The 16,864-nt window shown below is 33.7% G+C and overlaps 1 long non-coding RNA gene across 1 annotated transcript in view; it reads right to left on the bottom strand.

Annotated features, from left to right (window-relative positions):
• Nucleotides 1-10,483: 10,483 nt before the first annotated feature.
• The window catches only part of LOC144256594 (uncharacterized), a 55,220-nt gene continuing 48,839 nt past the window's right edge, over nucleotides 10,484-16,864 (bottom strand). The window contains exon 3 of the long non-coding RNA XR_013344163.1: nucleotides 10,484-11,985. This is a non-coding gene — a long non-coding RNA (uncharacterized LOC144256594). The remainder of the gene's footprint in view (nucleotides 11,986-16,864) is intronic.

Genomic DNA, 16,864 nt, shown 5'->3' on the forward strand with positions numbered 1-16,864 from the left:
TGTATCTCACAAATTTCAACCTTTGTGTTGGACTTGAGATTTGATGGTTATATAAATATGGATATTGATTGTTATCTCAAGAGCACCAATGTTGATGTCAGTTATCTGCATAGAGCCAGAAAACAGTGACAAGCCAAAGGTGGCCTTGTCCTTGATGTTACAGATTAACTTCTGATCATGAAATATGTTAACATTTAACACTAATACACTCTTTGTGCATCAACATAGTTTTATGTTCCCCAGACTTGCAGTTTTGTCATTTCATTTGAAGGCATGGTTTGATGGGATTAAACTTGGAGTTTAATATAGAGCCTTCTGGTAACTTACCCCTGCCTCTCACTGGGTATGTTGCTTTTATGTATGGTAACATTATCAGGTATTCCCAAACCAGTAGCCAAGCACAATATATCCTTAACCTCAGGACTCTTGTAATTGATGAAGGTCTGGGATCAAGTGGTACATTCTTTGATATGGTTAAGTTATCTGTTGGAGATAATAAACCAATAAAAATATACTGCAGATTCATCTGTCTTGAATCCTCTTTGGTCTGAGCCTAAGCTATTAAGAACTCAGTTTTCTATCTCTTTATTTCTCATTACTTGACATAATAAAGAAAATGAAATATATAGAGTGGATGCCTGTCTGTCTCTCCTACTCTTTTTCTTTTTCAATTTCTTCTATAAAAGGGGGAAAAATGAAAGCTCAATAAATATAGCTGAGGGAATGAAGCCCGTGTTGTTGCTATACTGCACATATTCTCTCAGCCTTCTAAATCGTAAAATGTTAACAGCAAAACTAAATCTTGACATGTTGATAGCTAAAACCATACTGCAATATGGCACATCAATTGCCTGTTATGTTTCTGAGAACCAAAAAATATTCTCTTCTGTACCATTAACATAAATCATACTGGTTAAATCACTTTAATTCTCCAGGTGTTTTTTTTTTTTGTTTTGTTTTGTTTTGTTTTGTTTTGTTTTGCTTTTTTGGTTTTTTGGATGGCACATTTGTTGATGTCAATTTGGATGGGGGAAGGGATATCAGATAAAGTATAGATTTGTTGTGGACTTATGCCCACAAATCAAACTCAATAAGCTTGTCAGATGAACATTTTACATTAACCAAAATAATCACCTGTCACATGACTTTAAACAGTTTCTCTTTTTTCCATGTTTCAGAAGAGCAATGTAGTGCTGTAAGTACCACAGCTGCATGTTTTTTTTTAACAACTAGTTTTAAAGACTTCCATCATCCTGTAGTTCTCCAATGTGAATTTTAGCACCTCTGTGAGCAAGAAAAAGTACTAGGCTTAATAGAACTTTAGTCCATTATAGATTTCTCTGAAACACTGAATAACTGGAAAAATACTGGAAATGATATTTGTTCCCAGGAGGTAGATATCAATTAATTTCTGAGACATACATCTAATTGAAAATTTGCCTGTTTCTGATTTTTGGAAAGGTGAATATGGTACCCAAAGCAAACAAGGTCAGGACCTCAGCATCCTCTCTGCTAACCACAAGTGGCTGATTCTGTTCAAAGCTGCTCTATGTTCTCACTGTGATGAATATTTTAATCCCTAAAGGTGGCAGCAGCCCATGTTTGGAAATGAACAGAACTCTAAAAACCTCATGAGTTCAAATAGGGTAATCAGACTTTGAATTTGTTTCTTATGAGATTGCTTTTAAATGTGGTACCAGTCCACTGGATTCTGTTTATTTTCTTGGTGCCCATCTGGCCCACCCCAGTACCCTTATGCTCCCACAGTCTTCTCCTTCTACAGATTGTCTTCTCTTATATTAAAATATGTTTTGTTCCTGAGTATTGGTATAGCAGAGGATGTTAACACACAACTGCATTTGAGAAATGTATGTAAGACCTCTCAATCATAGGTCAATAAGACTCTCCATCTGCTACCCTCCCTACTTCCTAATGCAAATTTAGTTTTTGGAAATACAGAGAAGGACAGTGTCACTTCCATCACAGAGGAATATATTAAAATATTCATAACCCAAGCAAATTAACATAAATTCCACAGAAAAGTACAAATAAAGCAACATTCCAGGTGGAAAGAAAATGAAATGTGAGGGGTTGATACTTCTAACAGTTCAAAATCTAAACACAACATTTTTTGACCCTGCAGAGGGTGGGAACTCATCCTTTTTCAGCCCAATATGGCAGATATTTAATTAATCAATCATGCACCTTGAAGAATGTGCTGCTCTTTGACATTAATGAGTTGAGAGAAGGAATCCCTGTAAGACAAACATGAACAATAGGCACAGATATTCATCAGAGTCCTAACTGGAGCAGTAAAAATAATGCAACTTTGAAACATAGAAATGTTAATAGTGGGCAGCAGGAGTTGCGTTTGGCAGGGAATGTTAGAAAAATATCACCCCAAGAAAATGGCTTGCTGTGGAATTTATTATTATTCAGCATATGCAAATAACCACTGAAGTTTAAGTGAAAATTTATAAAGAGCTACCTGATGTGATTCCGTATCAACTTTAAGAAGCATAAACTGTCATAAAATGTTAGCAGTAGATATACAAGATGCCAATCTCCTCTACTTTTTCCCAAGATGACTCAGTTCCAAGAATTATCTAAACTAAAGTATAGAAAAGATTTCCCATTGTTATAAACTGGTTGTATGATGGTGTGGACTTGGTAACACATCAATATTTATATGCTAACTAAAGCAACTAGTAATTTTTACTGACATATTTCTAGGCTTTTTCAAGAGACATTTCTTCTATATATCTATGTGAATAAAAATAAGAATCATAATATAAAATAGAGATATAATTCACATGCCTCACAATTTAAGTATTTATCATATAATGAAATTAGAAGCTTTTATATCAGCTGTAGATTACTTTTAAATATACATTTAAAAAAAACTATTCTCATTATCTCCTCAACCTTCTACATCATTGACAAGCATAACTTTGTTTGTATATGCAATTTATTTTCTGGATATTTTATATAAATGAAATCATGTGTGTGTGTGTGTGTGTGTGTGTGTGTGTGTAGTGCATTTTGTTATAGGTTTGTTTTGTTTATCATAATGTTTTCAGGGTATCTATATTGTAGCATTATTATTTTCCCTGTAGATAATACCCCACTGTAAGAATACACTGTTTTCTTTACCTATCCATCAGTTAATAGACATTGTGGTTATTTCCACTCTTGTCCATGTTTTTGTGTTCCATGTAACTTATGCTTACAATGTGATATTCAATGAGCACTTTGGACCAACTGAAAACAGTTTGTCCTCTGCAGACTCTGGACACTGAATAACTAAGGTCAATCAGGTGTAGATTTTATGTCACTGACAACCCAATAAAATCCTGGGTTCTTAGAATTGACTGAGCTTTTCTAGTTGACAATGTTTTGTGCTGCTGTCACACATCATTGCTGGAAATATTAAGTATTGTCTGTAATAGGACAATTAGAATCTCATGTCTGTTACTCTGAAGTCTCTCTTTTCTTTTAAATTTTGCTGATTTTAATCTGTATTCTTTTGCTATAATTATTCATAACCATGAGTATAACAGCTCTTCTTAGTTTTGTGAGTCCTTCTAGTAAACTATGGAAACAGAGGGTGGTCTTGAGATCCCCTAAAACAATGTCTTTTGCCAATTTTTTAATTGAGTCATTTCAGTTTTACTATGGAACTGTGAGAGTTATTTTTTGTGTTCTTGATATATGGCCCTTAGCAAATGTATAAATTGCAAATATTTTCTCCCATCCTGTGGATTATATTTTCACTTTGTTGAAGGTTTACTTTAAAGCAAAAACATATTTAGTTTTGCTGCATCAAACTTATATATTTATTTATTTCACTTAATGTGTCTATCTAAGAAGGCTTTTCTTAATCGTTGGTCACAAAGTTTTGCACCAATATTTTTCTGTAATTTTAGTTCTTACATTAAAAATTTGTTCCATTTTAAGTTTTTTTTTTGTATATAGCATGAGGAAAAGATCCAATTTCATTTTTTATATATAGACATCCATCTGTGAACACCACATCTCCAGCTGAATTATCTTAGAAGAGCTTGTTATAAATTAATTGACTGTAAAAATAATGATTTATTTCTTGACACTCAATTGTATTCCTATCAATCTATGTCTACCCTTATGTAATGGACATACTGCCTTGATTACTGCAGATTTATCATTTCATAATAAGTACTGAGATCATAAAATGTAAGTCCTCCAATTGTGTTCTTTCCAGTATGAGTTTAGTTATAATGAGTCCTTTGAATGCTCATATGAATTTTGGGGCCAATTTCAGCAAAAGCCACCTGGAGCGTTGACAGGATGAGATTACATTGAATCTGTAGATCAATTTAGAGAGCACTGCAATTGAAACATTATTGTGTCTTCTAATCCATGAAGTAGGAAGTCTTTACTTTTATTTAGGTCTAGTTTTATTTCTTTTAATAATGTTTTGTAGCTTTGAGAATACAAAATTATTCTTATTTTAAAATAAAATATTCCTAATAATTATTTTATGCTGTTTTTATTGAATTGTTGTCTTTCTTTTAGACTCTTCAATTGCTAATATATGGAAAAAGTATCTATATTTATCTTGTACTCTTCAATCTTACTGCACTCATTTATTAGTGCAATTGTTTAAAATCCAATTTGTTAATATTCTATGTAAGCTGGGGAGGTGGCTCAAGCGGTAGCGCGCTCGCCTGGCATGCGTGCGACCCAGGTTCGATCCTCAGCACCACATACCAACAAAGATGTTGTGTCCGCCGAGAACTAAAAAATAAATATTAAAAAAATTCTCTCTCTCTCTCTCTCTCCCCTCTCTCACTCTCTCTTTAAAAAAAAAATATTCTATGTAAAAAGTATCTGCAAATAGAGTTTTATTATTTTCTTTCGTTATGTGTATGTATTTTATTTCATTTTTTATCTTAATTTTCCTGGTCTAACTTCAATAAATATAAATAAATAGGGTTGTGGAGAGGGTAACTGATGCCTTGTTCTGCTTGTAAGCATTCAGACTTTCACCACTGCAAATTATATTTGCTCTGGGTTTTTGTAGATGCCTCTTATCAGGTTGATGAAATTCCCTGCAATTTCCAGTTCATTGAGGGTTCTTGTCATGAAATCAGGTTGGATATTATGGAATGCTATCCCCCAAATATTGAGACAATCCTGTTTTTGCCCTTAATTGTCTTAATATGGTATATCGATTAACCAATTTCAGATGTTAAGCCAACTTTTTCTCTTGTTGGTTTTTTACTATTGCTTTTCTACTCTCTAAATTTATATCCACTTTGATCTTTATTACTTTCTTTTGCTTGCTTTATATTTGTTTGTTCTTTTTCTCTCTTAAGGTAGAAGTTAGATAATTGATTTGAAATGATTCTTTTTTGAATATAGGTTTTTTGCAGTGACACATTTCCCTCTAAGAATACTGAAGCATTCCTTAGAGTATGCTAGGTTGTGTTTTTAGTTTCTTTCATTTCAAATTGTTTTCTACTTTTTCCATTGATTTTTTTTCTGTTTCTATTTTATTTATTTATTTATTTATAATCAAGAGCAAATACAAACAATTCTATGGTCTTGTTTATTCCTTTACTTACACCCACATAGGCAAAAACCTAAATTCTTGGTTTTTCTTTTAAAAGATTAGAGAAACTTCATGTAAACAACATACAGCAGAGAGGGCCACAGTTATAGGGAGCTAATAATCCTGAATGGAACAGTTTTTACCATGATTTGCCAAGTTTTCTGGTTTAGGTATCCAGCAGGTAGCTAGGTGAGGCTTAACTTCATTATTTTTTTTAATTAGTTACACATGACAGTACAATGATCTTGACATATCATTCATTTGGATAATATGGGGTATAATTTCTCATTTTTCTGAGTGTACAGGTTGCAGAATCTCATTGGTCATGCAGTCACGTGTATACATACAGCAATACTAGTGTCCATTTTATTCTGCTGTCCTTCCTATCCCCCCTTCTCCTCCCCTCCCCTCCCCTCCCCTCCCATCACTTCTCTCCACCCAATCTAATGTGACACACTTCTTTTTTTAATACTTTTTAGTTGTTGAAGGACCTTTAGTTTATTTACTTATTCACATGTGGTATTGAGAGTTGAACCCAGTGACTCACAGGTACGAGGCAAACACTCTACAGCTAAGCTACAACTCCAGCCTCTCCCCATTGAGTCTTGTTGCGCCACTTATTATTCAGAAGCTATTGCTCAATTTTTTACATATTTGTGAATTCCCCACATTTATTTATGTTACTGTTTTTAATTTAATTTGACTGTAGTAAGAGAGCATACATGTACTCTATCTTGCCTTTTATATTTATTAAGACTATTTTAATAATAGCCTAGATAGTGATATATCAGGAAAAATTTTCCATTTGTATTTCAGCTATTCAACAGAGTGCCCCACTGACTTCTATTAGGTTATATAGCTTTATAATTTTGCTCAAATATTCTATATCTCATTCATCTTCTACCTACTTGTTCTATTCATTATAGTAAGTGAAGTATTGAATTTTTCCGCTATTATTTATACATTGTCTCTTTTAATCCTGTTAAGTTTTGTTCCATATATTTTAAGGCTCCTTTTTTAGCTGCATATTTATTTAGGACTCATATACCTTCTTGATGAAACTGACCACATTTTTCATAACAAAATATCCTCCACTAATATTTGTATATTTTTTGTCTTGTGGTGCAGAGGGTTGAACCCAGGGTCTCATACATACTAGGCAATGCCCAACCACTGAGATAACACGCCAAACCCTATATTCTTGTTTTAAGGTCGACTTTTTCTGATAATATCATAGTCACTCCAGCTTTCTGATGGATGCTATTTATACAATGTTATTGATTCAGCTTATTTTTTCTCTCATTTTACTTTTTCCTTTATCTTGTCTCTTGTTACTTTATTCCTCTCCTTTTTTTGTATTAACTATATATTTCTAATTTAGCATTTTATTATTTGATGATTTTTCACTCAACATTTAAGTTACTTCCCCACTGGTTTTTCTAGGAATTGCCATATATGTCTTAACTTTTCAGAATTTATTTCAGATTTATGCTATCTTATTTCTAGTAAGATATAGAAAAATTTACTCCTATGTGATTTTGTTCTTTCTATATTTGTTATTAATATTATATGTATCTTTACATTACAAATCTCTCAATTCATTGTTACAAGAATGTTATATTCTTATAGTAGCTAAAAGAAGGCAGGATAGCAAGCATACATTTATTGAGTGTGGGATATCAACCTTCTAATTTACCATTTCTGATTCTCTTTATTTATCCCTGTAGATTCGAATTACCATCTGGTGTGTATAATTTTCTTAATTCAATGCAAGATTGCACCCACACATTCCTTTAAAAACTTACTTAGATATATTATATTTCTATGTGTTTAAGCTACAGGATATATTTGCACACATTGTTTTATAAAATTCTTTTAAAGCCGTGAAGTTACAATGAAATAGGCACTTACCAGGTTTTATAATATATAATTCCTTTAACCAGTACTCTACTTGGTTTGGTTTTAATGTGACTTTGAAATATACTCTAGAAATATTTAATTTCATCATAAATAACTTAGAACTTGTGTAAGAAATGATCCATTGTGAATAAATATTCCCCCTTTTTCTTTCATGTATCTGGGAATACCTTACGTTAGCTTTCTTTTTGGAGTATCATTTTATTGCACATAAGATTCTTAGTTAACATCTTCTTTTAGCATGTAAATATATTATTGCATGTCTTTTGGCATCCACTGATTCTGATCAGAACTCAGTTGTCTATCTTACTGGGGTTCCATGAACATATCCAATTATTTGTGTTTTTTTGTTTTCTAGATGCACTTATCTGATCTGGAGTTCACTGAGATTCTTGGATATATGATTAATGTTTTCTTCAAATCTGGGAAGACTTCCATGATTTTATTCCTTCCCTAACTCCTCTTTAAATTTAATAGTGTCCCATGTTTTTCTGAGTCTCTTTTATTCCTCTCATTCTTTCTTCTCTTTCTTCTTCATGTTATATAATCTCTATCAGTTTAACTTCCAGTTTTCTTATTCTTTCTTCTTCTACTTCAGTAATACTCTTGTGCCTTCTCATAAAAGTTTCATTTATTTTACTGTATTTTCCTGCTTCTTTTTTTTAACAATTTTTGGATTTTTATTCACATCTTGATTTGATGATGTATTGTCACATAACTCTCTTATTTTCTTAAAAACACTTTTCTTATTTTCTTTGAATATACGTGTATTTATTTCCTTGAAGTCTATACCAGTATGTCTGTCATATAGGCCCTACTTAACAGTTTTTGTTGCCCTGCTTGACAGTTTCTTTTGCTTCTATTTTATGGGTCACACTTTCTCCAGGGTGTTATTGCTGGCTTCTGTCTTATTTCAGTGATTTAGCTGAACTATTTTTATAAAATTTATTTATTTCATTAAAAAAGTTGTTTCATACATCCAAAGTGGGAAACTTCTTGAGCCTTTCCTCAGCAGGCATAGCTGAGGGCATGCACACAGCTGTCCTGGAATGAGGGTGATGCTAGCAGGGCTCTCCTTGTCTGGTTCTCTCCTGTGTTCATCTGTGTGCTGTTGATGCTGCTGCTTCCTTTTTATGACACCTACTTGTTAGCCTCTACTAACTGCCAGTGCATTGCCTTATTGTTTTTGATAATGCCTTAGGACATGTATTGCTCAACAGTCAGATTCAATTAAATTTGCCCCTTTTGCAAATTATTTTTATGCCAGTTTTTGAGGTTTGTTATGACTCCAGGATAATTTTGCTTAGCTGTTTTTTTCACCCTGTTTTTCCTGTTAAACTATCTGACCTACAAGTCAGCCTATGTTTTCATGGGGCTCCTTGGCCGAGTCTTCATTGTTCGTTGCCAAAGTCGCCCTCATTTTCAGGACTATCATCAAGCTTAACTTCCTCACACTTTGTTCCAGCTTGTCAGTTACTTTGGAAAGTTTTGTAGTTCTGTGTTCTGGTGTTCTGCTGCAATCCCTGATCAGAATCCCCAAGTCACTCCTTTAGAACTCTAGTGAAGATAGTAGATATCTTCTGTGGGAAAGAGAAGGACTTGGGCTGGGGCAGCAGTCCCTAAAATTCTGAGCCCTCCTTTCCCTGCACTGAATGTAAGTTCTACACATGAAGTGGAGCAAGAGTGATGGGGGCCACTAGTCTTACTGAGCCACCCTGAAGGAGAGCCTTTTCCCTACCTGTGAGAGTATTTGGATGAAGGGATCGCAAATGCTTATCTGGAATTATCTCTTGCATGGGGAAGAATGAAAATAAGAAACGCTGGTGTCCTGTTCTACCTGGAGATATACTATAGCCCTTGGATAGAGCTGAAACAGAAACAAACAAACAAAAAACTCTATCTTTATGATCACATGTGCCTATTGAAGTCCAGGAGGTCTTCCAAAATGATGAACTGAAGGTTCAGGAATGTATGAAAGACTCTCTTTCAGATTTTGTCATTTGGCTCTCATTCTTCTTCTTGCTTAAAATGTGAGTGTAGGATATAGATGGAGTAGCCTTCTTATGATGATTGGGTGATCAGAATGGACAAAAATTAAAATATAGATTGTGGGTCCATTGTTCCCTTATAAACACTAACATACACAACATCTCCCTAGCCCAAAGCCACTGTATTGTCTTATTTTTTTAATCTCCCTCATCTAAGGAATCACTGACTTATTTTTACCTCTCAGTCTCTCAGGTGTTCATCTTATCTCCTTTCCTGTCTCCAGTGGCTTAATGTGAGCCTGCATCAAACTCACTTGAAGTACTGCAGTAGTCCCATAATTTTTCCTCATTTATCAGTTTCCATACAATGCAACATTGGTAAGCATTTTACAAGGTAACCCTTTTTAAAGGCATACTTGACATGTCTCTTCCTTATTAATGCTTTCAATAACTCATTTTTCTTTAAACTGCATATGGTCTACACTTATTATCACAGGAAGATTCTCCATAAACTCACTTATAACTATCCCTTTTGGCTCAATAATCTATCAGTCCTAGATATAAAATCTGTGCCTTGGACCAGCTGAAGATAGTATTCTCTTACATCTGGTTCTTTGTATCAATTATTGTCTGTCCTACAAGTGCCTTCCCTTTGTTGCCAGGTGAATTGTAAGTCTTAAACGTCCTACAAAAATATCACCACGAAAAGATCACTGCATCTTCTTTTGTATTCTAACAAATTACAACATTGGAATAGATTTTTCTTCATTTTTCTCTTAGAATATAAACCTTTGGAACATCATTTCATTTATATATGTGTGTATGTATGTTTATGCTTGATTATCAGATTCTTAATGTATTGAGTAAGAGAGTTGTTGGCCAATAAGTACTAACAGAAAAAAAAATAAAAAATACTATTATTTCAAACTATGAGCTAATTAAATTTTATTGATGAAGTATTTTATACTAATTCATTGTTTTCCATATTCAAATTGTGATGTGTAGTCATGACACATCTCAGTGTGAATCCTCTATTTACATTGATAAAATATAGTTCCACAGAACAAACAAAAATATGTTTAACAGAAAGAAATAAATATTTATCAAAAGATAAAAAAAATTTAAATCTAAGATCTTAGGTAAGAACATATGAGAAGTTAATTTTATTATAAAATCATTATAAGTTCAGTTTTTAAAAAGTACACTGTGGAAGCCAGGAAGACTTTAGATTTCTTGTTAAATTAACATCTTATACAGAAATTTTAAACAGTTCTCAGAGTGAAAATCACATTTTTTGTTAGCCTGTGATTCAATGACCCTAAGTTTATCTCACATTTTATAAGACCAGATCTTTAATGCTATAGTTGAACTATGGTTTGAGGGTGTCCCCCAAGGTTCATGTATGAGAAGCTTGGTCCTCAGGGCGGCCATTTGAGAAGTACGAGAACCTATGAGAGGTGGGGCCAAGTAAGAGTTCATTAGGTAATTTGGGGCACTGCCCTTGAAAGGGATTTGTGTATTTATCAAAGGACCTCATTTAGATTTTACAGGAGTTATTATAAAAAGACTAATACTGGCCTCTGAATCCCTCTGACTTCCTGTCTTGCCAAGTACTCTCTTCTCCATGTGCTATTTGTGGTGTAGCAGTGCTCTCTGCTACATCTTCCATTGTGATGCCATTTTCCATGACACCTCATCAGAAGCCCAACTGATGAAGCTGACTAGATCTTGGCCTTTCAGCCTCCCAAACTGTGAGCTAAATAAACCCCTTTACACATTACCATGCCTCAGGTATTTTTTTAATAGCAACATAAAACAGTCTAGGAAAATTGAGCTAACTTCACTAATCTTCCAATCATTGGACAGACATCTTCATATACATTTTAATCCATGTTTTCATATTTTTCAGATTTTGAGAATAAAGTTACATAATTATTTCCTCTTTCTTTCTATATAAATACATATGAATAAAATTATAGTTGATAAAATATTAATAAATGTATAGACCCTTCAAAAATTGTGTGTGAAGAATAGTCTACATTCTATAAACATAATTTTCATAAGTTTTGATATAAGTGGCAAACACAACTAGCTCTAATTTTCAAGATATTGAGAATAATTATAGAAATATATGATGGATTTATATATAGGTCCACATAATTACATACATGACAATAAGATGAAATAGGTGCTGTGCTATAAACACAAAGCAGTGAGCACAAGAGAATAGTCGATTATTGTTACAAGAGGCAATACAGAGCAAGAATGCCTTATTGATTATAATGGTGCATAAGATAACTTTAAAGGGAGATTGTCCAGGCAGATTCACCAAAGGAAGCATGGCAGCCAAAGGAGTAAAAACAACTTGAACAAAAATGTCAAGATATACTCTCCCTGATATCTTCAGAAAACTGTAAAGTAGTGCATTCAGAGGAAAGGAGGTCAAGGTGATCAAGACTTGGGCCAAAGTCATGGTGGGAATTGATCCTAGAAAAAGAGGCAAAGAGAAATTAATGATGGAGTGCTTTGAAAAGCCGGTTCAAGATTTAGACGGATCTATTAAATTGTTTTAAATGAGATAATGTCTTCATTAGCCTTTTGTTTTACAGAGACCACACCACTGCATTCCAAAACTGGTGTTGGAGATCAGCAGCACTTCCGAAACCTGAGAGAAGCAGATTAGAAAGCACTGCAGAAGTGAAGGCAAGGGATGAAAGTTTATATCCATTAACTGTGGAAACCAAAAAACTATACCAGAGACAATTACTAAAGGGAGTATCACACTGGCAGTTCACGGTACTAAGCATTAGAATGACTCTCAGGATCCTGAGGATGATGCCTGGGTATTTGCCTAAATGATAAAGGCTGAGCTGATTTTAGATCTAGAATGGATCATTTAGGTCAGTCACTTTATTTTGTAATTGATAAAAGCATTTAGATATTAAATGATTTTGCCTTTGGTCTTGCATTAGTTTGTTTAATCCTGAATAGAACATGTTTCTCCTCATTTCAATTTTAGCCTCTTTCCAATATAAGGTACTATATTCAGTGCTTTTCACATTTTTCATGCCATGCAAAATGACATAATGGAAAAAAAATAGCATTCCAGCTTCCTAATTATTTCACAAAAGGAATTGGGTGATATGTAGCAGACAATGATAGATTTGCCATTTGAGGATGTGATCTAAAATTTATGAGACAATTACTGCAATCTAATCATCTTATTTTTAGGAATAAAAGTTCAAATTTCATCCAATTTTGTAATGTAAAAAAATGACACTTTTCCCCAGTAATATATCATTTATCACTATATGTAAAGAAATAGTGAAGTTTTATGTTTAATAATGAGACAGATCTTCTTATGTAAGTTCTGATAAAAACATTTAGAAAAAAATGTCTTTCAGTTAATGGCTTTTGCAGTTTTACATATATCAAAATGTGTACGGTTCAAATTTGAAATTGAAAGAAGTTTTAAAATAGGCATTTGGGAGAATATCCTGCCAGACTTTGGTTGTGAGTCTGTGTGTGCATGAGCTTGTGTTCTTTTCTCTGGTCTGAGAACATATAGACCTTTCTCAAGATACTATAAGAAAATTTATGCTACAATATATCAGAACCAGTAACAAAATATAATACTATTCGTATAAAAGTGCAATCCACATGAAAATCTTTATGACTTTTTGCAGCTAGCCTATTTGATGGAATTCAGGGGAAGTACTAAGTTCTTGATTATCAAAATGCTTCACCAGGTCCGCTGATGCAGCAGAGGAGAACTGGTAGAAGGGGACAATTTCTATTTTTCTAGACTTAAAAGTTAGGCCCAGCTTTGTAGTAGAAATTTCATTAAAAGTGCTCACTCTATTTCATAAATCTTCCACATATATTTTTTTTTCCTACTTCTCCAACAAAACTGCTTAGTCTTCTCTCTTCCTATGATTGCAGAAGTGATGTGTTCATTCATCTGAACTTAACCACAGGCCTTGCACTCTGACAATATTTGTCTTTATAGCTACTTTTCCTTGCTCCAAACAAGTAGCTCCTTTTAAGTCAGTCTCTTTCCACAAGCTTCTGTCAGCAAACATGTCTTCAAGGCTTGAAGTTAGTTCTTTTTTTTTTTTTTTTTAATTTACCACCCTTACAGACACCAGCTAACTATAAAATATGCAGTTACCCTGTGTATCTTCATTTCTCTGTCCTGTGACTCATTGACTCCAACAAATATTGAATAATCACAGACATTCATTTCAAATGAGTCAAAATTTGCTCCTAAAAGTAATGAATTCTCTTCATTTTGTCTCTCATTCCAATTTAATTCCTTCTAACCTTGCCCCATCTTTCTAACCCTGGCATGTTCCAAGCCATAAAGGTTCGTGGGGGAGCATGTTGATCAAAGACCTGATATCAGACCCCAGTTGCCCTAAGGAGTCATGCTACCTCTGGTGACAAATAAAGTCATGTGACCGAAAAATTCTTTATAAACTTGGATCTAGAGACTAGAGGGAAATAATTAATAATATTGCACTAAAACATAACTAAATAGAAATAATTTTAGAATATTGTTTGTTAAAAAAATTCCAAACCCCACAGGAGCTCCCTGTGAGACAACTTAGTATGTATAGAACCAGATGGCTCTGGAATGCCCTCTTCTTATCACTGTTGAGATAAAATGCCCTGGAATTGTTTTTAAACTTTTAGCCCTAATATTGAACAAGACTATAAAGCACATTACATTTAAACATATCCTATTTCTACTCAGCATCATGCAGATACCATAAATAGCTTTGAAAATATTTTCCTACAAAGCATCACTAATAAATTTATTATTTCATTAATTCATTTCACAAGTAGGTACCATATGTCCCATTTGCGGCAGGCTCATGAAGAATAATTTCCAGAAGGCTTTACAGATTAAACAAAAACAAAGCTCAAAATGCTAAATAACTTGCTCCAGGTCGCACAGCCAGTACTTAAACACATGGTCAAATCATACCAAGGTCCATGTGTTTTTCATTCCATTCCAGTGACCTCAAGGAGCTCCTGGTTTAGAAGAGGAAATGTACAACCAAATAAGTAGTTTTAAAATATAATACAAGAAGGGGTTTTGCTTTGAGGTCCCTTGGAGTATTCACCTCCTCTGAGACCCTCATAAATCCAAGAAAATGTCACTTAATAATTTTTATGATTTTAAATCACTAGAATGTCTCCTAAAGTAAATGAATTTGGAGCAGCTCATGAAACTCATTTGTAATATTATAGTTTGCATGTAGAATTCTTTCCTAATGGTGTAAAATATAAATGTTTGGCCTTAAGTGCGAATTCTAAAAGAATTGATACTTTTTACTCGGAGAGTCTCAAAATATAAATTTCTGAGTACTGGTCTAGCCACCACTAAAGGAAGCAGATGGCCTTACCTCTCCCTGCCTGTGGAGTGACAGAAAGTTATTTAAGGCCTTTTTCTAGGGCAGTCTAAAACTGCAGGTCTCTGCCTTGGCCTACCTTGCTGCTATTGTGTATCCCACTATTAGAAGTGTCCATGTTTCTGTGGCTTAATGAAAGGATCCCATCTTTCTCCAGAGTCAATGCTATAGGAAGAGATCATCCTGCTGCTCCTCAGATAGCATTGTCCCCCTGCTGTGCATAGAAGGTAAGGAACTGAATGAAGTCTCAACTCTCCTTTTTGGCTGGAAAGATTCCTATTTTTTATCCCACTATTTGCAGGGGGAAGGGTGTGTGGAAGAGTACTAAGATTTATCTGTTTTTATTTCCTATTGTATGTGTCTCTGGTTCTGTATAAAGTTCACTTACAGAGAAGAAAAATAGACTGCATGCGTTTTACTTCGAAAACTAAAAAAAAAAAAAAAAAAAAAAAAAAAAATTTTCACTGGGTATACACCTAAAGGTGATTACTTATACAAGGTAGAGAAAAGAATGTGCAAGGCAAGAAAGTGTGGAAGAGAGGAATGAGCTGAAGTTTAGGGTAGAAGACTTGAAGATGTCATAGAGAACCTAGCACTGTAGGAGGGATCGGAAGGAAAGGGAGCAGAAATTTTTAAGCAAAGAAGGGTAGGAAAGAGTAATTCAGGACCACGAAGCCGGCTGTATCTGGATTATGAGGGTTTAAGACTCCATGTTGGAATATGATCTCTGGAGACACAGGGCAGGAGAAGGTGATGCAGTTCAAGACTGATGTCACATTATAACTACCATACGAAAACTTAAACCTCACAATTGGGTTAATTTTCTGATTTTGATTAGCCAGGAAATAAATTGGAAATGCAGTGAACTCTGAGCAGTAACAGAAGGGTGTTGCTGGCTCTATGACTAAAAGCATTGATATTTATTTATTTATTCAAACAAACCTTTGCTTGCCGCTCCTCTTAAATGTTTGCTTCTTGAAAAATAATTTAATTATTTATGAGACAGATAGCTTATTGGAAAGATATTTTGGTGCACAGCCTCACACTGCCACATATTTTTTTTTCCCATGCAGCTTTCTCATAAAATTAGAGGCATACTGCAAAAACAGCAAAGCACACCAAAAAGAAAACAGGAAATTCTTCTTAAGCCAATATATCATTAACTCATGAAATTCAGCACTGCCTAAGAATATTGAAGTGGCCTGGAATATTTTAAATAAGATTGTAAAGTCATATAAATTAAATTTTAAAGCTACAACTTTATACCATCTCAAACAAATCATTAGACAAAAATATCCAAGTTGATCAGCAAATATATCAGATAATTGAAAGGGAAGGCGTAAATATTCAGACAAGTATAGAAAATATCAAATACTTTCTGAAATCATGCTACAATTTCATGACTTCTGCCTGCAAAATAATTGAAAAAAAATTTTTTTGAAAGTTGCCTAATGATGATTGCTGATTATCTCACTATGCAAACCAAACTTCCCAAGGATACCAATAGCAGCAGATATCGAGTCTCTTATCTAAAATGGCCTAGTATGGAGAGATAACTTAGAATCATTCCTCCATATATTTTGTCATTTCTAGATTACATATTATATCTATTATGAAAATTCTATGCTAAAAGTTGTTAATTGCCCTGATTTAGAGAATAACAACATGAAAAATATGTGTACATGTTCAGTTCAGACACAACATCTTTTTCTAATATTTTCTATCTGCTATTGGTTGAATCCATGGATGTGGAACCTAAAGTTATATAAAGGGCAGCTTGCATATTAATTAGAACTATATCAGATGACCTAGCCTTTTTAGTATTTTTGAGTAAGAAATAATGACATGTATAAAAGTATGTTTCCAAAAATGTTATTGTAATTTTAGAAATTAAAGAAAAATATTTGTATGTGAAATTATATTTATATCCATGGTTACATGAAAATTAA

The sequence above is a fragment of the Urocitellus parryii genome, chromosome 8 (assembly GCF_045843805.1).
Source record: "Urocitellus parryii isolate mUroPar1 chromosome 8, mUroPar1.hap1, whole genome shotgun sequence".
In the NCBI taxonomy this organism is placed as follows: domain Eukaryota; kingdom Metazoa; phylum Chordata; class Mammalia; order Rodentia; family Sciuridae; genus Urocitellus; species Urocitellus parryii.